This window comes from Onychomys torridus, chromosome 12, assembly GCF_903995425.1.
Source record: "Onychomys torridus chromosome 12, mOncTor1.1, whole genome shotgun sequence".
In the NCBI taxonomy this organism is placed as follows: domain Eukaryota; kingdom Metazoa; phylum Chordata; class Mammalia; order Rodentia; family Cricetidae; genus Onychomys; species Onychomys torridus.
This window is the reverse complement of record NC_050454.1, coordinates 62,018,782-62,044,299: the sequence shown is the minus strand read 5'-3', so window position 1 is coordinate 62,044,299 and position 25,518 is coordinate 62,018,782. Positions and strand designations below refer to the sequence as shown.

Sequence of the window (25,518 nt, the reverse complement as noted above, 5' to 3'; positions counted from 1 at the left end):
CCTATTCTGTATTATACTGTACTGTACTATCTATCCTATTCTGTGTTATACTGTACTGTACTGTCTATCCTATTCTGTATTTATACTGTACTGTACTATCTATCCTATTCTGTGTTATACTGTACTGTACTATCTATCCTATTCTGTATTATACTGTACTGTACTATCTATCCTATTCTGTGTTATACTGTACTGTACTGTCTATCCTATTCTGTATTATACTGTACTGTACTATCTATCCTATTCTGTGTTATACTGTACTGTACTATCTATCCTATTCTGTATTATACTGTACTGTACTATCTATCCTATTCTGTATTATACTGTACTGTACTATCTATCCTATTCTGTATATACTGTACTGTACTATCTATCCTATTCTGTATTATACTGTACTGTACTATCTATCCTATTCTGTATTATACTGTACTGTACTATCTATCCTATTCTGTATTATACTGTACTGTACTATCTATCCTATTCTGTATTATACTGTACTGTACTATCTATCCTATTCTGTATTATACTGTACTGTACTGTCTATCCTATTCTGTGTTATACTGTACTGTACTATCTATCCTATTCTGTATTATACTGTACTGTACTATCTATCCTATTCTGTATTATACTGTACTGTACTATCTATCCTATTCTGTATTATACTGTACTGTACTATCTATCCTATTCTGTAGTATACTGTACTGTACTGTCTATCCTATTCTGTATTATACTGTACTGTACTATACTATACTAGGCACAATGCCCCATTTCTTTCAAGTTGAACTACGATCAAGGACTGCCAATTAATACAGATGTCAAGTGGAAAGGTCCTTTGTTCTACTGAAGGCAGGATTGGGGAGAAGAGAAGTTGGTATTGATGAAGGCAAAGGACTGGCTCTGAGCACAACAGGAAGGTAGAAGTGAAGAGACCTTGTTCAGTAAAATAGGACACCATGGGAACCTTAGAAGGCTCTTGACCATGGTTTCTCAATACTGATACTATGACCTTTGAGGGTCAGGTAGTTTCTTATATGAGGCTGTCCTGTACACAGTCATGCAGTTACACCATCTCTGGCTTCTACTCACTAGATGAAGGCACCACCCTGCCCATGTCCTGACCTCTAAAACTGTAGAGATAAATGGATAAATGTGCCTTGAAAGTGTGGTGTGGAAATCATTTGTGGTTGAAAAACCCTGCTCCAGTCAGGCTAGTTTAAGAACCAGGTATAGACTTACAGAGAACAGATAATTGTGAGCTCAAGGGTTTTAAAGTTCTTATGAAATCAAAATTTTATAATGATGAAAGAATTTATTATATTTCTGGGAAGGAGAAAAATGATGTGAGATGACATCTTCTCTTTGGCTTATTTATCCATGGGTGTTTCCTTCTCATGCTTAAGGAACACAGCCATTCAGGAGAAATTTTTATTTTCCTTTTTATCTCTCTTTGAAGCATGGTAGCATGTCTCATTGCAAATGAAAGCTCCCCAATGTCTGCAAAACTTAAGTATCTAGTTGCTCAATCCGGGTCTTGATTCTCAATTGCAACTGTCCCCATCGTGGAAATGGGTAAACTGGTGTGAGGGAAGAATGTGGACCTCCATTGATCCTTGTCACTGAGGTCAGAAATGCAGATGGGTGTGGAAGGCATCAGGCCACTGGTCTCAGCGACAGAGAGGAGTCCGGCCACCAAAGCATCACTTCAAAAAAACCTGTATGTCAAGCACCATGAAGAAGGTCCAGGGAATCTCTTCAAATCTCCTTTCCGCCTCTCCCATACACTTCCTTCCCATGCAAGCTGTTTCCTTCCCTCTGATGGTCCTCTGAAACTGCTCGCCCGCCTCTCCCATCTCTTTTCTCCTTCCCCAGTTTTATTCTCTAGAGTTTGAAGACAGAGCCTGTACCTTTGGAGAGCAGAGGATGGGTCAAGACTACAGCTAAACCAGGTTCTCACAGGTGAGCTTAGCAAAAAGTAGGGCCTTACTGTGTCATACTACATTATTGGTGAAACTATTAAGGCCACTCCACGTAGTTAAAAGGGAGGTTTATTTTGTGGGGTAACTTACAAATGAAGGGATAGGTTGCAGGGTCTGGCAAAGGTATGGCGCAGTCCGGTGGCGGTGTTCTCTGGAGAACTCTGCTAGGTCTACCTCCTGCGTCCAGCGTCCCAGAACCAAGAGATAGCTCCTCTCGATCCTGGGTCTTCAGCTTCCTCCCTCAGCCCCACCTTGTGGGTGTGACCATTACTGAAGCCTCAATGGGGGTTGGAACTTCCAGGCCAATGCTGGGATGGCTATCCACTACACTACATTTAATGATAAAATCTCTGGATACAGCTGTAATAATTACGATTCCAAACTTGAAAGGTTTTGAAACTTTCAAAGGACACTTTGAAACTTGTGAATTAGTGTCCCACAGCAGCTCTTGATTATGACCACCAACAAGTCTTGTGTTTTTCAGACAAAACAATAAAGACTAATATTCTCTGGAAACCAGTTAAGGGGAAATCTGAGCAAAAGAGGAAGAGATAATCTTTGCTCCCTTCACATTGTCCTAGCTTTGAACTCTCCAAACACCACATGCCTACTGAGAGTGTTTATTTTCTTCAGCTGAATTGAAGGTTTCCATTTACCCAGGGACACTTCAAATCTGAGACTGGAAGGTTTGGGAGCTAGGTTTCATGACTCAAAATAGGAATGTGAATCTTTTTCCTTTTTGTCAATTCCAATTTTCTACTTACTAAAACTTCTTTTGAAACATATTGTTTAAAATTCCAAAGAGCACTGAAAGTTCTATGGAAAATAACAACTTTATTCATGAGTTGTACTCACCCTCTCATAAATTTCACGTGCATGTATCCAACAGTTTAACACTTTCATTTATTCATTAACTCCTCTATTTTAATTAGGAGCTTTATTTATTCTTAAGAATTGCATACATTAAAAAGATTGCATATACATATAAAATAAAATATGATCATCCACCTTCATTCCATCTTCATTCACTCGCCTCTAACTCCCCCTGTATCGCCAAAACACATCCCTTCCCCTCCCAACTTCATGTCCTATGTACATATGTGTATATATACTGGTAAGCTGAGTTTGATCCCTAAAACCTCATGGTAGAAGGAAAGAACAGACACACACACACACACACACACACACACACACACACACACACACTATAAAAGTTTCATTTGGTCTATAATAGACTTGGATTGTGTTTTATAGACAGTACGCATCCTACCAACCTGGACTTCCTTTGTACTATAATTTTGATAGGAGGTAATAATTAATAAAATATAAAAAACTGATAACAATGGTGATGGTGGAAACCTATTCAGTTCTTCATTCCAATAGACATGAAATGAGTTCTTTTACTGCCTCATCATGAAGTACAGTGCTGGGGCCAGAGTCTTCCAGATTTTAAATTGTCCCTTTGATTCTATCACAAATCCAGTCATGCGCATCTTAAACAGCCGTTTCACCTGAATTATGACAAGTAGACTTTCACATTCTACATTGGGCCAAAAAAAACCCCAACTTTGTTTCTGTCTTTTAATATTTGATTTGAGTGAACTTCAAAAATTGGAACTTCATCTCGTTGCACACACTATCCTGATGTCCTCTGACTGTTTGAGGACCCAGATCCAAAGGTCTCAGAGATGCAAATCAAGCCATTTTTAAAATCTGTTTGGTGACTGACCCAAGCTACTGTATGTTTTGTGTGAGGTCACAGTTAGGGGTGTAGGACCAGTTTTGGAATAAGAGTAAGTTAGAGAATCACCTTTACCAAAAGCAAAAGGAAATTATAATCCTTGGATTTACAAGAAATGAGGGTAGTTAAATGTGAGTAATCTTCGCCTGCCAATCACAAACATGACAGTCAGATGACGCTGCCAGACCATTGTTTCCATGTCTGCCCTTTGGAATAAATGGTCCTTATTCTTTTGGTTTCCTGAACACTAATCAAAGGAAACCTGAAGCAACAATAAGCAGGGAGGTTTCCCTTGGCTTTCAGATTCCTTCTGTTAGCATTTATGTCAGTTGAATATAATCGGTACCATGTGTGTGAAATGTTCAGATTCTCTGAGTTCTCATGTCACCAGAGACTTGGAAAATAATATCTATAAAACCCTCTATTTTAAGAATTGGGGTTTGATAGAACCCATGGAATGTGTACATAAAGTCATTGGCCCTGCAAGAGCCTCAGTGTTTTAATGGTGGAATTATCAGGCCAGAATCCTAGGAGACCACTTCCTTCATCCTGCAGTAGTCAAACTGAGGAGCTAAATAAACTCATTAACAAGAAACCCATAAGTGTATGCTCTGTGAAAGACAGTGTAAGAAGTGTCCCTCTTAAGCCAGGGATGTAGGTTAGTGAGAGAGTGCCTGCCTAGCATATACAAGGCCCTTGCTTTAATTCCTAGTACTATGAAAACAAAAAATAAAAAATTCTGTTCTTTATCATTTTACAAAAATGTGCTTATTGACAGGTCCTCCCTACCCCATGTCCAGGGTCTTGGGTGATAACCAGACCAAGGTTGGCCACAATGGGCCTTGCTTAATGACTCTATTTACTCTACCTTATAAGTCTTCTGTTTCAGAAAAAATATTGAAAACCTTAGCAAAGCTAATGTAAAATATATGCTCATTCAAAGATTACAACCCTGACAGTGTCGTGATATTAGAGAATTCTTTTAATACCTCTTTTTGCTAATTTTTGTAAAACACAATTTTTAGTCTTAACTGCTTTAAATAAATTGAAAATATTGGAACATTGAGCTGTTATTTATTAGTAACCCTGAAGTTGCTAAAAAAAAAAAAAAAAAAAGCTACAGATGTGGAACTCAGAGGCCACAGAGAGTTTGAAACAATACCGAGCATGAGTGTGGCCAGAGTTTAGCAGGCAGCAGAAGTGCTGTATTGAATCTGATGCTTAAGCGATTGTTGGTTTAGGTGTTTTTTGTTTTTGTTTTTGTTTTTTTGTATGTGCGTTTTGCCTGTATGTAAGTACGTGTACTGTGTGAACACCTGGTGCCGGTGGAGGCCAGAAGAAGACATCAGATGCCTTGGAAGTGGACTTCCCGATGACTGTGAGCCACCATCTGAGTGCTGGGAACTGAACCCTAGTCCTCTGCCAGAGCAGCCACTGCTCTTACTGCCAAGCCATCTCTCTAGCCCCTGCTTAAATGATTTTATAAATATAAAAAGATAGACTAACCATTCCTCTGTCCCCATATCAAAACAACCAGTGAACAATTTTTGAATCTGCTTTTAAGACATTTCTTACTGGTTTTCCAGATTTTCAGAGATGCTATTGGTGACTCAGAACCGGAGCTCTGGTTCTTGGACTCAGGCTCAAGAATCAGGCTTTAGGCATTTGCCCAGAGCTGACAGAACTGGAGAAGTGATGTACAATAGTTGACTCAAACATAATTTATTTGGCAATTCTCCTGTTCTCTCGATTTTTAAATTTAAATGTTTTCATATAATATATTTTGATATAATCTTTCCTCTCCCCCTGGTAATTCTAATCGTTAAGCTCATTTCTACTGAGAAAACTATGAACTTTTGACATGGGTTTTGGACTTTGAGACTTGAAAAGCCACATCAATGTATAGTCATTAGATAATTACAATTGCAGAGTAAAGGGCAATGAGTAATTTTATTTTGGTTGTCAAAGCCAGATGGCCCATTTCTCGTGTTGAGGTGTGCCTGTGATGCACTCCTGAACACTGGTCATCACTGAGGAGGACACTGCCTTGTCCCTCTTCCCTGCCATCGTGGAGGTTGGTGTATTTTTGAGATCTGATATTTAAATAATTCCATTGCTTGCTGTTGCCTTCATCTTAGGATAAGCCAAGCAGAACACATAAAGGCAGAATGTCAGCCCTCAGCAGTCACACAGTCAAGTGCATGTTTTCTTTCCTCTAACATTTCAGTGTGGTTTCTCTATCTCTCTCAAAAAGAAAAATACCAGTCTTCTTAATAGGAAGAGCCAGAATATAGAAGTCTGAGAGTAGAAGGACGTGTGTTCCTTTGCACTCCCCCATCTCTATCTCTCGCTCTCTGCCCCTTTCTCTGTCTCCATCTCTCTCTCTCATTCCTCCTCCTTCCTTCATGCCTTCTCTTCTCTCCTCTCTCTCTCTCTCTCTCTCTCTCTCTCTCTCTCTCTCTCTCTCTCTCTCATGTGTATGTGTGTATAACTTCTCTCCTCTCTTTTCTTTCCTCCATATCTGGTACAATTAAATGACTGTAAGAGAGAGGACTGTTATCTAGTTTCTAATCCCTACCTCACCAGGCTGCTATCTAGCCTTATAAGTAGTGTTCATAATAAATTCTACAGAGTGTCACGTTCCTCCTGATAATCCTGTGCAATTTGTGATATTAATTAGTGCAATCATTATCAGCCATTCTAAAAATACACTATGATTTAAATATTTATTTTAAAACATAAAAATGTATGTCCAATTTTATAATAATTTTATATGAGACACTGCCTGTATTTGACTTTTGAAATAAAAACCCTTATCACACTTCATATTTTGAATCATGTTTTTGGTGAAGTATGTTAATTTAACTAATAGCTTTAGAAGTTTAAAAAGTGTTGTGGTGCAAAGTAAATATTTATTCTTAATCCCAGCAGCTTATCTTAGATGAATAACAGAAAAATACGAGAACGTTGATTCTTCAGTTAGCAGAGTGAGGGGTGGAGAGAAAGAAGGATTTCATTTAGGAGGAAAGACTTCTGAAGGAGCTGTTTGCTGTAATGGAAATAATCATCTCTGCCTCATTTTCTGAACTTCTGCCAGTAGATTTGGAATACATCCATAAGAATTAAAGATGTTTTGTCGCCAACTTTAAAACAACCATTGACCTCAACCACCAGGCCTACATATTTTTTTTTCTCCTACTTACTTTATTCTGAAAAAGTAAAGAAAAACTTGGTCCAATAAAGAAGCCAACCAAGACTGTTCCTAACATCTGTTGGTGAAATACTGAGGTGAAATCCAACATTTGTCTTGATATAAAGAGTTATTAGACAGACATTTTGAAAAGTGGAACCTGAGAAGAAGAACTGAAGCAAGGTAGATGTGTTAGAACATTTAAACATTGACAGTAATTTAAAAGTTTTAAGATTAGATTAAGAACTTCCTGTTTAAACAAGTTCAAGCTCAGTGACCATGTTTTTTATTTCATTTGCAAGCAATCTTTTAAGTAAATGGAAGTAAAAGAAGTGTAGGACCTAAAGATGATCCTTAAAACCAAAGAAGTCAATATTTAGCGGTCAAGAGCAACTTCCTGTATATTACTATGTTCAAACTGGTCTTCAATACTGGACACACATCCAACAGAAATAAAACAGACATGGAAAAGAGATGTCTACACTCCAGTGTTCATTGCAGTATGGTCCACAATGGACAGGAAATGAAAGGGACCTAATTGTCTTGGGAAATGGAGGTAGAGGGATCAAATTTTAGGTCATTCTCAGCTACACAGCCACTTCAAGGCTATCCTGGGATACATAGAACCTTGTCTCTTGTGTATGCCTGTGTGTGTGTGTGTGTGTGTGTGTGTGTAAGGTTTGCTTTATCCCAGAAGTTTGAGACCAGTAAATTAATGAGAACACATTTTAAAAGTGACTGACTCTGCCTGCACCCATGCACGTAATAGAAGAACAAATGAGATTCGGTGGGGTTTTCACTTGCTGAGCCGTCTTGCTGGGCTGAAGTGGAGTCTTTAAACAAAGCTCGCTTATTTAGTTTTTGAGGTAGAATCTTTCTGTTTCCTGGGCTGACCCCAAACTCTGAATCCCGCTACCTCAGGCCCTTGAATTAGGTCTAGAGAGATGTTAGTGGTTTATTAGAACCATCTTTGGTCTTCAGAAAGTCATAACCAACCAAGAAGAAACAAGATCAAGTGTGACCCATGTCACTCTGTGGAAGATACGGTGTTGGTTCCCTTCCAGGTGAAAGGAAGCTAATGATGTCTTCCTTCACTAGCTGTAAGAATCAATCAAAGTCCATAATTGCTTAGCCTAGCTCCTGGACAGCAATAGATTCTCTATAAATACTTCTTGCTCCTTCACTTCTCCTTGCTGCTTGATGCTTTTTATACAATGTGGTCATGCAAATGTAGTGTTCCAAAGTGACTCAACATCATCACACTCTAGGATGGATTAGCAAAACAACGAATTGGTAGGCTAATGTTTTTTCTTCTCTTTTTAGAATAATTAGAACAACTTCATTTCAGTGGCTGCTCAGAGTGTGTGTGTGTGTGTGGGGGGGTGCTATGTTTAAATTCTGCCTCTTCTTTCATTCTTGTTATGGCATGTTTTGAACAGTTACTGGCTCTTTGAACTGTTTCAGCATCTATGAAATTTGTGACAAAGACAGTTTGCACACTACCATTATTGAACCAGTTTACTACACCTTTCTTAACACACTCTCTGCACCTAGCACCCAGGACAAACACTTTCCTGCTCTCCCTTCCCTCTGATCATATGGTTCCCTCTATCCATATTTCTTTTCACGATGTTGTGATCCAGACTCCTGACATTAAGCGCCAATAAATGCCAACAAGTCATAAATATTTATCTCTGGTCTAGACGTCTTTGCTGAACTCTGGACTTAGATACAAATATCTGTTCAGCCTTGCCACTTCAAAATTTAAGAGACATTCCAAACCCTGTATCTAAATATTCTCTTCCTAAGCCTACTCTACCTTTCCCACCCCAGACAGAGGCAACCTGACTGCTGCAGTTACTCTGGCCAAAATCTGGGCAGTGTTCTTTAGTAATTCCACTTAGTGAAAACAAATCCGATCTATACATAAGCGCTAACACTCCACTTTTTTTCAGGATGCATCTAAAGTCTGAATGCTCCCCACTGCTCCCTCCCCTACCACCAGGGTCTGGGAAAAACGCCTGCTGAGACTATTGCAGGAGCCTGGGCCTTGCATTCTGCTTCTCTCCTCTCTTGTCAACACACTGGCTGGAGTGGCCCTCTGTGATGCTGGTGAAAGTTCTTAGACTGACCCATTTTAACAAAGTGTGCATTCAGTGACTGCCCAGCGTGTCCCACAAGCATTATTTCAGAACACCTTTCTTACTGAGTTTGTTTTCCAGGTCACCTAAGAACAAAACTTGGAAAGGGAAAAGTTTTCATAAAATACAGTATATAAACCACAGACGGTGTTCCTCAAGAGTTGTTGACGTTGATTTTAGAGAAAGTGCCTCTCACTGGAACCTGGGGCTCACCATTCAGCTAGCATGACCAGCCAGTGAGTCCTAGAGATCTTCCTGCCTCTGCCTTACCAGGACTAGGATTACAATGTGTATCACCAAACCTGATTTATGTGGCCAATGGGGATGAAACTCAAGTCCTCATTTATGCATGTAAGCACTATAGTAACAGGGATATCTTCTTATTCCAGAACCTCCGTAAAAAATGCTGACTGCCTCCTTTCAAACAAAATATAATAACATTATATGTAATAATGTATATATATTCAGAAAACTAAATGTGACATTCCTTAATATTAAATGAAATAGAAAGAAAACAAAACAGTACATATTTTAATAAATATGTACATACATGATTATTCATAAACACACTGGAAGACACTTAGAAAGTTATACCTAAATTTAGTCAAGAAGATAAAAAACTCTTTCAAATAAGATAGAAAAATGAAGAACCTCATTACTGAAGATATGAAAATAGCTATTTGTATATTTATTTAGATGAGACTATACAAAAATTGCTTACAGGTTAAATAGTGTAAATTATAGACTTAGATTATTGTACACATTTCACTTATATGAGCATGCAGTAGGATTTTGGAAAAAATCATGAAGACTGAGGGCATGTGAGGAGAATTCTTCATTCTGATAGACTGATTCACTAAATGCTAATTAACAGCCCTGGCCTCCACCCAGCATCTACTTATCATGGTGACAATCAAATAGTTCTCCTAAAAAACACAACACTCTCTTTGTAAAAAAAAATTGTTATTTTTTAAGATTGTTGAGTATTGTAATGACTTACTTATTTTTATTTTAAGGGTATGAGTGCTTTGCCTGCATGTATGTAAGTGCAGTGTGGTTATGCCTAGTGTCCAAGGACACTCACTGGATTCTCTGGAACAGGAGTTACAGTTGGTTGTAAGCCCCCACTTGAGTGCTAGGAACTGAACCGCCATCCTCTGCAAGGGCAGCCAGTGCACTTAGCTGCTGAGTCCCATCTTCAGCCCCTAAATTTATTTTACTTGAGAACCTCATACATGAGCACTGAATCCACACTACTCCTGTATTCCTTTCCCGGCCGACAGGTCCTAAGCCTCCCCCAAATTCATGATCTCCTCTTCAACTATCATCCTTAGATGTATATATTTATATGCACAAATAAGCACACACACACACACACACACACATATGTATATATAATGGATGTACTGAGTCCATTTAATGTTGCCTGTATGTCCTGTGTCAAGAGGTGGCCCCTGGGGACTGGACAATCTGCATGGGAGCTTGTCCCTGTAGGAGGATAATATTCTCCCTCTTCTGCAGCCACTGACCACCTGTATGTAGCTCTTCATCGAGGAACGAGACTATGTGGAATTTCCCCTGTCCATGTGGATATCTTTCTTGTTGATAGCCCCTGATTTGATTCTTGAACACGCTTTCACCTAGAAAATCTTGAAAGTTTTGTGAACTTTTTTTTTCCTTTATGTGGTACTATAACATGATTTTAAAGTTACTTTTTAAAATTTAAAACCTATCCTCTTTGCTATGCTTCTTAGTCATCCCAACTACAGAAGACGTAATGTAGAGGACACATGATTTATTCATGGTCACTTTTTGTATAGTTTGAGGCCTTTGACGCTGTTATTTTGTCTGACTTCTCTAAACTTTTAATTACTGCTTCAAATCTAAGCCCAATATAATTTTTCCTACTAACCACATGCTATAAGAGATCATACTTCTAGCTAAGAGAGTGTTAAATAATTTTCATCTATCTAAGTAGGATAATTGCTGTATCTTTCATTATTTAATTTTTCAAGAATGTACTATCGCATTTGAAAATTACCTTAAGGCTCTTTGATACAAACCTTTAAGGAAATCTTTGAAAATGCAGACATACTATGGAATCATAGCCTGAGTTTCTCTACTTTAAAAGATGTTAACCGAGACTCATTTTAATTGAACTACAGTTGTCTGGATCCAAGTAATAAATCCTAGACACAACAGTTTAAAATAGTTCCAAGTACTTTCTGATTTGTCCTGTTGCCATAGAAACTAAAGTTGGGGAGTGGTTAAAGACAAAAGATATTGTGAAACAGGACCAAGGGAATTAGTGAAAAGAGTTATCCTTTGTTTCAAAAACAGCTTGTGTCCTTCCATGAAATAGCACATTGCAACTGTAACAATTTACTCCTGTATAGACTTAAGTGAATGTTGGAGGACTCTTGGGTAAGGGCACTTGCTGTACCTGAGTTTGATCTGAAGAACCCACACAGTGCAAGGAGAGAAGTGATGAATGGAAGACATGTGTACACACACACATACACACATGAAAAAAGAAAATCTAGGAAACCCATGCCATTAAAAACATTTAATTTTGCGCAAGAAAATATTAAAATATATATCTTTATCTTTAGAAAAGACCATAACAGGGTCTTTTTCTATTTCCCTTTAAAAATAACCAGTGATCCTGTTAGATGACATAACTGAATAATAAATCTCTCAAAATATTGGATGTGCTTATATCTGGATATCCCACTTAGTTAAGTATTTTCTATAATAAAATATTTATTGTAGGTTTATGGCTTATGCTTGATTTTAATATTGCTTTGAGATTGGTTTGAGTTGTGAATGTGGAAGGTATTTATATATGTTAAGAGATAGCTATACTCCAAATATACTCAGTGTCCAAAAGTATTTTAAGGATGCATTAAGATAGTTAAGCCATTTACCACATTCCTAAGCAGAGTCCTCTATTATCAGAACAACACAAGAGTCATGCTTACAGCGACCTGCAGGGTACTTGTGCTGACTCTAAATCTGTGTGGATGGACAACAACTCCTCTCTCTGGCCCACTGCTTTCACACTGAAAAAGGGACACTGAATCTGAACACTTTCACGTCCCCTGAAATCTCTTCAGCTTCCTCCCAGTCTTTATGCTTTCCAGAACATTCTTCATATCTGGCTCAGAGGAGAGTGTGGGGTTTCGAATCTGTGAAGCAGTGATAAAATAGCTCCCTGTGCTCCACAGGCATGTTGGCGTGAGAATGGAGGATGAAGAGCCCCTGAAGAATATTCTGAACAGAGGGACAACAAATGCTAATTTTGTTTCTTCTTTGCTTGTGGTTCTCCAGTTGCCCATTACTTCATTGGCCAGACTTTTTCCTTTCCTCTTCCTGGCCTGCAGACAAATGACTTCACAGAGTTCCTCTCAGGTGACCAGGACACTGGTTCTGCCAGTGTCTCATTTCTCTGCACGTTTTCCTGCTTGCCTAACACATCCCCTAGAGTTCATGTTTTGTCCTGACTAATCATTCACTGACACACCACCAGGGCGTTTTCCCATTTCTAGAATAGAGGCTGTGTATGAATAACCACGTCATCCTCTTGTGTCACAAGCAGTGGGGCTGGAGACCCAAAGACACTGTTCCATGCTGCCATTTGCAGCATTTCGAGGCATTAATTTTAGAGATTCTGGACTTCACTGTAGAAAAGAATGCCAGGGAAGGCCAATATGAAGCAGAGTTGGAGTTTATGAGGAGATTTTAACATAGATGTGAGTTCAAGAGTCCAGGTAAGAGAGGTGCTCAAGGACAAAACAGGTGTGGTCTTCTCAAAACAGGATGGTGCTTGAAGTGTCTTAGCCATAGCTATACATACCATTTTGGTGTTTCTCATGTTACATCTTGAAGGATTGCTAAAACCCCCCACGCTCCCTTTGCCATAAGTGAAATTATAGGGTGGCTCCAGAGGCACATTGGATAGCATTGCAGCCTGATAAGGTAGAACCATTAGGTAAGGTAAGGTAAGATAAGGTAAGTCCCAAGAATTGCACAAGGGTACTGACATGTCCTTGACTGTGGATATTTCTTCTGAGATTCCTGGAAAATCACAGGTTTATATCTGGGAAGGGAGAAGGGGTCGTATACACTGAGGCCTTAAACATCCACTGCTGCTTTGACATTATATTGGAAATATCTCTGCATAAAAGAAATTCTGTGATTGTAGTCAAGCGATACAGGAGATGTTCTGCTGGACTCCTGACTCTCAGCATCTAAGGCTTTAGCCACACCCTGGGGCTGGGGGCTCCTTTCCTTCCCATGCCTTCTTAATTTTCTCTCTTTTTGCCCTGCCTCATTTCCAATGACTCACCAGTTCCTGAGACAGAAAAGTGCCCATTCCTCCTCCATTAAATGCACACCCTGTTGTCTCTGGTTCTACACATTCACAGCCCTAGAACTGCTAGTTTTACTTTATCAGTGTCCCCCTAACTGAATCTAACCAATCACTAAGTCTTAATTTCTATTTTCAATATCTTCTGGAATTTACTCTTATTATTGTTCTAGATATTGACTTGGGGAGTTCACTCTGTTAGCCCTAGGCTCGCCTCAAATTTGTGATTCTTCTAACAGCTGGGACTGCAGCCATGCAACACGATACCAGGGCAATTTTAACTTGTACTAAACCGATTTGGGTAGTCGTCAATTCAATGCTGGATCCCATTACTTGATCCGTCATTTCGTTTCAGTACACTTTCCCTCTCCAGAGTGAAAACGATTATTTGCTCTAAATACCATGTATCACACATCACTTCATTCTTCTCAGTGTCCAGCCACTTCCTGTTGCCTATTGTACCAAACAGAGACCTTATGGCATAATATGCACCCAACTCCACAAAAACCCAACAGGTTATACAGATCCCCTCCCCGCTTTTTGCTTTCTTCCAAAAGCCTTTGTTCTAATCCAGAAGAATTCTGAAGGAGACGGTTTAGAATTTAAAAATAAAATGTGTTCTCAACTATACATGAAATAAATTTACCACAGATGAATTATGGTTCATTTTCCCACTCGGAAATGCTAAATTAAATGTTAGAAGCCACTAATCACCATTAAATCAAACTCTCTTATTGTACAAATAAGGAAAACAAACTCCAGATGAAATAAAGAAACTTTTCTAAGGCCATATATGGAATTACTAGGAGCAGAGCTAATTCAATCTTAAAATGTTAGTTCTATTTTATTACTATTATCCTTTCTGTTTCTTTTTGAACAAATTCCACATTTATGATTAAGGTATAAAGAGGTCCTTTGGATATCCAGTGGAGATATTCCAGAAGCCATTTAGGCTATTAATTTCACAAAGTATAAATAAACATGTATATATTACAAATATAATTCTTGAAGTTCATGAATTTAAAAGGGGAAGGTGATTCTGCCTATCACCCCTGACTCTAAGACAGCCATGTCAGAGATGAGAGGACCAGTGTTCCTCCTAAGCATTCTCACTGTCCTCTGCCAAGACAAGCTGCAAGTCGAACTATCAATGAAATTGCTTTGTTCTCTAAAGGCAGTGTTTCTCTATTCACTTCCAAGATGGTTTATTTTCTAATAGTTAGAAATGTTTCCTCAGCCATTCAGGCCCACAGAGTAAAAAGTCTGCTCACAAGTGCTCTTACTGTTACTTAGAAGATTTTAGAATCTTCCAACTAAAGATGAGTACTTGAACATAGAAAGGGTAAAAGTGGCCAGGGTGGTGGTGGTGGTGGTGGTGGTGGTGGTGGTGGTGGTGGTAGTGGTGCACACACCTTTAATCCCAGCACTGGGAGGCAGAGGCAGGCAGATCTCTGTGAGTTGGAGGCCAGTCTGGTCTACAGAGTGAGTTCCAGGACAGCCAGGGCTACACAGGGTGGCCCTGTCTCAAAACACCAAAAAAAGAAAGAAAAAAAAGAAGAAGAAGAAACAGTAAAAACAAGAGAAATAAGACTGTTTATTCAAATCACTAAGACGCTGTATATATGCTCTATGAAAACGTTGGTAGAATCTTTTTTCTTCTTTTTTTTTTTTTTATTCTAGAGGTAATGGAGGAGGCAGTGGAGCGAAACTTCCTCCTCTGTTCACATCCCTTGCTCACGAATTCACAGTGTATTGAGGAAAGTGGTCACCGGTGTGGAAACTGCTTCTGACATAAGTGACTAGAGAATGTGTGTATGTTGCTGACACAGGTTCCAGGCTGCTTTTTATGTGGCAGCTAAATGCCTCTACTTCTTCCATCCTCGCCCCCTACAACCACGGTCTTCTTAAGAGCACTCCTAGGAGCTTGTGTGTCTTCAAGGTTAAAGAAGTGTGGCCAATCACATTATATAAAGAGCAGAAATGGAGCTGGGCAGGGGTGGGATAGGTGAGGGTTCTTAATTATGTACTTGCTCTGTAAGCGTGAGGACTTGGGGTCAATCCCCAGGCCTGTGTGAAAAGCCAGGCATGGTGGTATGCTTGATGTCAAGACTGAGGATGTGGGGTCAGGAAGATGCTGGGTAGCCAGACTTTCCTACTAGGTGAGTTCAAGGCCAACTGAAAGATCTTCTGTCAAAATTCAGGGTGACAGCTCTTGGTGACCAATGCTCGAAGGTGACCTCTGGCTTCCACATGCACATTACACATATGTGCACACACACACACACACACACACACACACACACACACACAGAGAGAGAGACAGAGAGGCAGAGAGAGAGAAGAAAGTGTCCATATGGAACTCAACATTAAGATTTTGAGTATTAATGAGTTTGAATGTTAAATGAATTATTTTAGGAAGTATGAATAATTTTAAAATGTTCTAGAGTTTATGTCAAATATTGGGTGTATTCTGGCTTTGTAGACCACTATGAGTCTTTTCTTTTGTTGATCAGAACAACCAAAGGTTTTTCTCAAACTGCCTTCCTTTAGCCAATCAAGGGGACATTTTTAGTTTTTAGTTTTTTTTTTTAATAAATCATCTTCCTAATATTCAACTTTTGCTCACCATCAGTCTGTGCACACCGCACGCACAGTCTGATGGATGTTTTTACTTTTTGAAGACAGGATGTGGAAGCCCCTTTGGGAAGCAGTGCAGTGAAAATCTGATGACATCATCAACAATGAAAAGCTGATCTGCAGGGAGCACTAATGGTCCTTATTCGAAAGTCAGGATCTTTAAGTTCTAACTGATGAGAGTATTATTCAGGGTATTTTAAAGGGGTTTCATTTTCCTGCTAGTCTGAAATGGACTGAATCCATTAGAAGAAGAGCTACTAAAAGATAATTCATGTGGTTTTTTTGCTTGTTTGTTTGTTTGTTTTGGCTTGTTTGCTTGTTTTGTTTTGTGTCAATGTAGACCACTCTGGTGAAGTTATGGAGTTTAAGAGTACAGGTACTTCGATATTTTATACAGGCTCAATGTTAGTTCATTCCTGCTGGTATGATAAATAAATAACCTTAGGCTGGATAGTTTATACACAACAGAAATGTATTGCTCAGTCTGGGAGCTGAGAAGTCCAAGACAGAAGAACAGGCAAACTTGGCTGGGAGGGCCAGCTCCTTACAGGTGGGCTTAGAAGGCACGTCTGAGTCGTCACCTGACAGTAAGAGGGAAAAGTGAACGAGTTCACCCAGCACTCTTTTCTTCATTTTCTCTCTCTTTTTGTTCTTTCTCCCCTCCCCCTCCTCTCCTGTTCTTCTCAGGCCTTTTATACCAGGGCACTAATCTCATTCCCGAAGGCTGTGCCCGCACAACCTAATTATGTCCCAAAGGCCCGCCTCTCTTAACACTGTGGCACTGGGATTAGCAGTCAATATAAGCATGGGGGAAGGGCATGGGAAGGTGGATAGGGTCCTTAAACCACAGCACACACTCTATAGTCAATTTCTTTTGCCTTTTAGAGCAGTCAATACAGAAGTAGACTATACAAGACAATGCAGGTGGGTGCAGAAAAGAAATGTTAAAATTATACGCATGTCTCTCTTATACACACACACACACACACACACACACACACACACACACACACAAAACATCTCATTTTTTCTGGAACCAAACCATTGTATGGGTCCAGCTGCAATGATCTCACAGCTCCAATACATTTATCCAATAGGTTATAAATTTTTGTGATATAAAGGACAGCAGGTTTAGGTTTACTGGAAAAAAAAAAATAGACACTTGAGTCATCGTTTGTTTTGTGAAGTCACTTCTTCTGCTACTCAGACCCATCCCTATTTTTAAATACCTCTAGAGCAGTTTCTAAAACATAAACACCACTCTCCCTTTCAAAATTAGCACGTTTCCAGCAGCTCATCACATTCCCTTTTTATTTGTGGTCATTACTTCTCCTCCGGTCTCTTTAAACAGCAGTCATTTGCCCTTGTCTGTGAATGCCAGCCGAAGCTGGGGTTCTCTCTGGGTCTGGCACACACGCTCTTCTCTGGACTTTCTAATTAGGTCTAGGTTGGCATTCTTCCCTCGTTAGCTTTGGTCAATGGTTTGGAAGTCTACTTCCCTCAATTTTGTTAATTACTCTGTTCCATTATTTGTTTTTCTTAGGAGATTGCTTCTTGTTTTGTTAGGAGATTGTTGCAAGTTGGCATAACAATTCTTAAGCCTTCTCTAGGATGTCATCCTGAGTCCCAGGTGTAAGACCTAACTTTGTAGAGGGGCTTCTTTACTATCAAAAAGAATTTTTAGTAGGAAGGAGAGTGCACTACATGTCTTTTATCACACCATATAGTATAATTTTACTTGCTAGAGGATGCAAAACAGCAAACTTTGATTTTAACTTTTTGTTTTGAGAGATGGTCTCAATAGACAGCCCAGCTGGCATGGGACTCCTTATGTGACCCAAAGTAGTCTAGAACTGATGGCAATCTATTTGTCTCAGTGTGCAGCACCATGCTTGCCTCCTTCCTTTGTACAGAAACGACAGAGATATATTCATATTTCACAGGAATGATTGTTTCCTATTTCCTGGAGTTGTATGTGGTTAAGAACTCAAGAGCAGTTACCTGTAAGTGGCACAACAGGCATCAAGGGCTGCAAGGGAGGCCTGGCTTCCTTTTATACCCTTCCCTTTGCACACTGTGTGACTTTACCATATTTATTATATAAGTAATTGCACTAAGTCTTACTTTTATGTTTGGTCTCATCTGTAGTAAAATATTTCGCAGGTCTTCATGGCGTGAAAAAGTTCTGAGGACAGAACAAACATTTCAGCAGATTTGAGAGCAAGCAAACGGGACATGCCAAGCAAGAGGGGACCAGGAATGGTGTCTTCTCTCTCTACAGGCTGAATATCCCTTTGTCTGAAAGGCTTGGTGCCAGAACTGTTTTGGATTCTAGCATATTTACCCAGACATAATGAAATATCATGGGGAAAGGATCCAAGTCTCAACATAAAATCTGTTTCTGTTTCATATGCACCTGGAGGTAATTTATACAACATTTTCATTGTATTGGTGGTATCCACTGCAGAATCTTCCACTTCTGGTTTTATGTCGGCACACAAAAAGTTTTGGAGCTTTGAGCATTGAACATTTTCATATCAAGGAGTTCAGTTGGTAAAAGATAAATTGTCCCTCTGGAAAAGGGAGATGTTGACAGCTAAAACAAAACAAAATCTTATGTAACTAATTTAAAACTGGGTGCTAATGATAAAAGAATGAGAAATGAGAGACAGAGACAGAGAGACAGAGGCAGAGGCAGAAACTGATTCCAATAAAGAGCCAAATTTCGTGTCAATTCAGGTCACAAGGATTCTTGCTCAGGACTTTTGGAGCCAAGACAGTGAACGGCTAAGCGTGCCCTCTTGAACCCTTCACAGGCCTGGGTCAGGGCAGTCTTTTGTTTAGCTCCTCATAAACTGTAGGACAATTCAGAGCAGAGAACATTTCCTACGCACTCTCTGGGCCACCCAAAGGCTGGAGTTTGGGGGTCTTGCCAGCTGAGCAAAGAAGACATCTATTTATGTATTTAAATGTGTGGCTATTCATATTCTCTCTCTCTCTCTCTCTCTCTCTCTCTCTCTCTCTCTCTCTCTCTCTGTGTGTGTGTGTGTGTGTATGTGTGTGTGAGAGAGAGAGAGAGAGAGACAGAAAGAGAGAGACAGAGAGAGAGTGAGAGAGAGACAGAGAGAGATGATAGACAGAGAGACTATTCAATATATAATATAATGTAAACTAAATCAACCTTCCTAAGGAGGCAACTCAGGGAAATTCAGAAACACATCAATGCTGGAGAAAGATAAACCCTGGAGGAGAAAGGGAACAAAGTTGCAGAAAGGTAAATAGTAACCAAAGAGCTAATGCTTTATATCTGGAGCTGAACAGGAAGTTGGACATACCTATGGCAGATATTTTTTTTTTAATTACTTGGAGTCTTAAGAAATGGCTCAGTGGTAGAGTGAAAACTAGCATGTGCCAGGTGCTGGGTTTAATCCCAAGACCGGAAGATGGGAAGAGAGAAAGAGGGGCTGGGGAGGAGAATCATAAAGATCCAAGTATAATTTGTCAAATCCCTCATTAAATTTAAGTACTTTTCAAGTATAAGCCAGTTCTCTGTGGGCATATAACTTTGTGTAATTAAGTGTGTGTATGTTTTAATAAACCATGCAGAAATAATTACAGAATCACTTGCCAACTAGACAACACCCCCACTTGGGCATTCTCCACACATCACCCTGTATGTCCTCTTCCAAATGTAACTTTAACTGATCACGTGTACAATAGGTCAGGCTGGCAGCTCCAGTTTCCTAACTGTGTCAACACACTTCATTCGCCCCCAACCGCTATAAGGTCAACATCATTATGGGGATTATCACCACCACAAATGAGTAAACTGATACAGAAACAAAATACTGGTACCTGCTTGCCCAGCTGTGGGCTATTTTTTAAACATTTATTTATTATTGTGTGGGGGATGCATGTGGTGGTCGGAAGCAACCTTTGGGAGTTAGCTTTCTCTATAATTTTAGGTCCTAGAGATCAAGCTCAAGGCATCAGATTTGGCAGCAGATGCCTTCCCTGGTTGAGTCATCACACTGGACCACAGTACATGTTCTTTACTACCGAACCCTGCAGTCCAACGCAAAGCAAGAATATAGCTTTATATCACTATGAATGACAGTCTGTAGCTGAAGGTCAGGCTGCCCTTGTAAGGTGTTCTTGATGGTAACACTAATCACACCCCAGCAGGGCACAGATGTTCATAACCTATTCTCCCAACCTATACATACTTTATACCATAACTAGGAATCAAGGTTATGATGGAACTGAAATTGCTCATCAATTGACCTTGAAATGGGTACATTAGCTTGAGTCACTCAGATGAAATGGGCAGAAGGGTGAGAGTCACAGAGTCACAGCCTGGCGTTGCTGCTGGCTTTGAAGGCAGAAGGATGGGCCCTGTTCAGCTTGACAAGCTGGACAAGGCTGAGAAACAGGTTCTCCACTGCGACCCCCTGAAGGACTATTGCTGGTGGATACCTTGGTGGTTTTTTGTTGTTGTTGTTGTTGTTTGTTTTTTGTTTTTTTTTTCAGTGCGATCTACTTCAGACTTCCAGAACATTAACATAATGAATTGCTGTTGTATTATTATGGCTGTTTGTTTTCACAGCAATAGACAACTCATTATTTGGGTTAGTTTTCTGAGTCCTCAACTTGAACACAGCAAGGCCTTCCAAGAAAAGAGTGCTCCGTTTTAAGACTTCCTTTCCTAGCTTTGCCACAGGAAACACCTGCCCAAGTCCTAATTCCTCTTCTCTAAATTGACCCTCACCTTCTCTACAAGTCCTGGAGAGTGGGCTCAGAAATTTTCCACTGATAGACACCATGTGATGAAACCGACAGATAGACAGACGTACATACAAAGGCATTTGATATGACAACGCGAACAGAACCTTGTCGGTCTTTAATTAGAAAAACAAAAAGACAGCAGTTCTTGTCTATTCCCCACTGACAACCCGCTAGGGAAAAATCCAGTGTAAAGGAAGGCATGGGTGGTCCATGTCCACACTCTCCCATGGGCTTCATTCCTCATGCACAGCTGAAAGGATAAATGAGAGCCCCTGGCCAAAGAAAACTCAGTGTTCTCTTTAAGGCTGAAGCTGTTGCTTGGGACTTTTTGAAATGCATTGTCTGACATAGTCTTTAAACGGCTGTCAGGCCCACCAACAAACTCCCATTTGGGCTTTATGTTCTTGAGGTAATCGAAACTGTACCAGTCTCAAATCATTCTCTTGAGCCAGTCGATGGTGATGCTTTGTTCTTGGCAATGTTTACAACTGGCAGAAGTTTTGTATCACTGGTCTCCTGGAGTCTATGATGCTATGATATATCCAGACCATGCTTTCTTACCATAGCCCTGATCATTTTAGGAGAGATTACAGACTCAGGCCTAGTGGCTGGCTAGGGGTCCAGTCCACCTCTGAAGACTCAGCTGCCATCAGACTGTTAAGTGGCAGAAAGTGCTCTCTGAGAGATCCCAATACTCAAGAGAGCCCCATTGCCAACACTGAACACTCATTCCTCCTGTTTTTAGAAATAATGGCCTATCACTTTACAGAAATGTGGACAGTGCTCACTCAACATGAAGTTAGTACTTCATGATTACAGTGTGATCACTAATTCACTCTGTATACCACGTCTGTCTTCCAAGCCTCATCTCCATCCCATTCTATGCTCTGAACGTTTGTGTCTACCAAAGTCATTTGTGGAAACCTGGTTACTAACATGATAGATGGCATTAGGACATGGGACTGTTAGAACAGGATTAGGTCATAAAGGGAGCCCTTGCGAATGAGATTATATAAAACAGGTCCCCAGAGAGCTGCCCTGCCCTTTCTACCACATGAGGATGCTGTAAGGAACATGTATGAACCAAACGCTGGGCCCTCATCAGACAGTGAGAATGCTCTTGCCTTATTTATGGACTTCCCAGCTTCTGTAGCTGTGAGAGAAAAAAAATGTTTGTTTATAAGCTACCCAGTCTATGGTATTTTGTCATAGCAGGCTGAACAGACTACATCTAATCAACAGATACATGCTCACATCTACTATGAACCAGGTACTTTGTTCAGTAATGGGCAGTCAAAGATCAAAAACGTTCTGCCTCAATGGAGAAGGAAAGATGTTGTAATTGTTTACAGTTTGGATAGGAAAGATATTATACAACTGCTTAGAGTTTGGATATGTATTCTCCAAAGACTTGGTCTTTGGCCTGTGGCAATATTGGGAAGTGGTAAAACCTTTAGGAGGTGAGACCTCCAGGGTGCTCTAACTATTATTGATGGTGTGGTCTTGGGAAACAGGGAAACTTACTACTCCTTCCTCCCTTTCAGTTCCTTCTTGGAGCAGAACTCTGTTTCTCGAGTTCCCCTTGTGCTATGTCAACACAGCAGCAAAAGCAGTGGCCAGGCATAGTCTGAAACCTCTGAAACTGGGAGGCAAAATAAATCTTTGTTCTTTCTAATACGGTTATCCTAGATACTCTGTTACAGTAGCTGATAGGGGATGAATACATCAACTAAATACAAAAGTCAGTGTCCATATATTAATAAATGATGTTGAATTCATACTTTAAAAACAAAAAAAAATCATAGCAAAAAATTCCCTAGATTACCGTGAAAGACATTAGAAATTGACAGATAGTAGAACGAATGTGATATGCATAATATTGTAATTATGCATGGTTGGATTGGGACAAAGGAGCAGTATAGCTAAATTTGAGAGGAATATTAAATTATTGCAGATAAGAGATGCTCTATTTTTAATAAATAAAAATAGTATTCTATTACCAACTAAATATATATATATATATATTTATTAATAAGCTCATGCTGACATTAAAGTAAATGATTAAGTAAGTGTGTAACAGGCAGTGGTGGCACGCCTTTAATCCCAGCACTCAAGAGGCAGAGCCAGGCGGATCTGTGTGAGTTTAAGGCCAGCCTGGGCTACAGAGTGAGTTCCAGGAAAGGCGCAAAGCTACACAGAGAAACCCTGTCTCAAAAAAACCAAAAAAAAAAAAAAGTGTGTAAATAAGTTCAAGAAGACATATCTATGATGAATACAAATCCCAGATAATGTATGAAGAAATTTCACCCTTATGGAAGTGAGATACTTGTTCCTTCATGTGTGTATACGTGTGTGTGTGTGTGTGTGCATGTGTTCATATGTGTATGTTCATGTTATACAAGTGCTTATTTCCAGTCCTTTCTTCCTACCCCAAGCCCCCCCCCCACCTCATCCCTTGATTATTTTTGGAGATAGTCTCATTATAATTCTGGCTGGCCTTGAATCTTTTATGGCCTTGAATGATCTTCCTGCCTCCTTCCTTGAGTGTGAGTTGCAGATATTGACTTCCCTCTAAACGTATAGTATGGAAATGAGGACAGAAGGTAGAGGATCTATGGGAAAACTGACACAATGCCTCCACCAGGCAATGGAGGCCTCCACCAGGCAATGAATGCCTCCACCAGGCAATGAATGCCTCCACCAGGCAATGAATGCCTCCACCAGGCAATGGAGGCCTCCACCAGGCAATGGAGGCCTCCACCAGGCAATGGAGGCCTCCACCAGGCAATGAATGCCTCCACCAGGCAATGAATGCCTCCACCAGGCAATGGAGGCCTCCACCAGGCAATGAATGCCTCCACCAGGCAATGAATGCCTCCACCAGGCAATGGAGGCCTCCACCAGGCAATGAATGCCTCCACCAGGCAATGGAGGTTACCATCAACAGTGATAGACCACGTCAACATGCTCCCTGGGGTATGACAGGATGAAAATGACACTTGCCTCTGTGCCCTTCCTCCCCAAATCCCACAACCTCATCTAACCACAAATGAAGTGTCTGAGATATATCCATTGAAGGAAATTTAACAGAATACTTGACCAGCGCCCCAGTATCTGTCAAGGTCATAAAACACAAGCGGTGTCTGAAACACTGCCTCAGCCAAGAGGAGCGTAAAGGGACATGGCTGTGAGCACAATGTGGAATCCTGGAGCAGAAAAGGGCATTCCATAGGAATGGGAAAAATCGAGCCGAGTGTTCCATATGACATTACAGGACAACAGTGGTGGACTGGGTATGGAGGAGAGGGGAACTTCCTATACTAATGAAGTTTTTCTTTAAGTCTGAATTCTTAACAGTTTTAAATCTATTAAAAGGGAAGAAAACACCTGTGGAACGCCAGACTTTCTGGCACTGGGGGAACAGTATGGAAAAGGCTCCCAACTCATTCTTACAGGCGTCAGGATTAGCAGAGCCCGCACATAACCAAGAATTCTAGGAATCATTCTGCCCATTGAGTAAGCCTTTGCTTGCTTCTGCGTTCTTGACCATTTCAAACGCGCCCATTGTTTCTACTTTGATGACTGAATGGGAATAACAGAAGAATTCTGGGCTTTAATGAACAATTCTACAGCACAGTTCACACTCCTGTTAAAGGGAGACGTAAGAGCTCAGAGGAACACATGACTTTGTTTTGTTATACTTCCTCCAGATTCCAGCTGTGTTGCTGATTTTCATTGTGAGTACATTACCCCTCAACCCTCCGTGTGTTCTGTTTGATACCAGCAGATCACTCAAAATGCATAAAGCTTTCATTGTGAAATCTTCAACTTCCTGGTGACATGTTACTTCCCTGAGACAGCAAGCACCCTGCTCAGGCTCTGAGGGGCATACTCCTTTGTGAGCTCCCATCACTTTGGGCTGGGTTTAAGGGAGTCTGAGAAAAGGCTTTAGTGTTGGGGTGTTAAGACATTCATCAGGAGAAATAATTTAAATACTGAAAGTACTGTTACTAGAATTTGAAGGTCAACAATAACACATTTTAACCACCTCCCAAAAAGGGAGAAAAAAACCAGACAGGAAACACGTGGGGTATCAAAATAAAACAAAACAAAAACAAAAAAAACCAAAACCAAACAAAACAACAAAAACAATAAGCAAACAACACCAAGACTTCGTCATTTAAAAATCTATTGTTATTTTCTCCATTCTCCTAAAAAGTTAACGCGAAGAAAACAAAATCAATCCCCTTTAAACGCACCCAGAGAAACTGGCTTTGGGACATCTCCCAGGCTATGCCAGCTGCCAGCTCGCTTGCTCATTCATCTCTTGCGCCTTTCTAACAATCCTAACAATCGCCCTGCTGGCTGGATGTCCCCTGAGGACACGGCAGCTGGCTAGAGTGGCCAGACAAGACTTCTCTAACTAGATTTTACAGGCAGAGAGGGGAACAGCTACTGGGGCTCAGCAGCCTCCAACTTCATCTACTCCGCCTCCAAAGTGATTCACAAGCACCTTGCCTGCACAGCTAGGACTCTGCCACTGACCCCTCGGCCGCTGGTACTTCAGAGTGCCCTGCGCCAACCCCGGATGCCATCTTTCGTGGGCTCTTTGCGTCTTGAATACTTTATGAGTTTGCCATTCTGATCACGTCCTTGTGTCTTTGAAAACTTCCCCCAAC

At 40.4% G+C, this 25,518-nt stretch overlaps 1 protein-coding gene across 1 annotated transcript in view; it reads right to left on the bottom strand.

Annotated features, from left to right (window-relative positions):
- The window catches only part of Jam2 (junctional adhesion molecule 2), a 54,782-nt gene that overhangs the window by 28,492 nt on the left and 772 nt on the right, over positions 1-25,518 (bottom strand). The gene's annotated exons all lie outside the window — the stretch shown is intronic.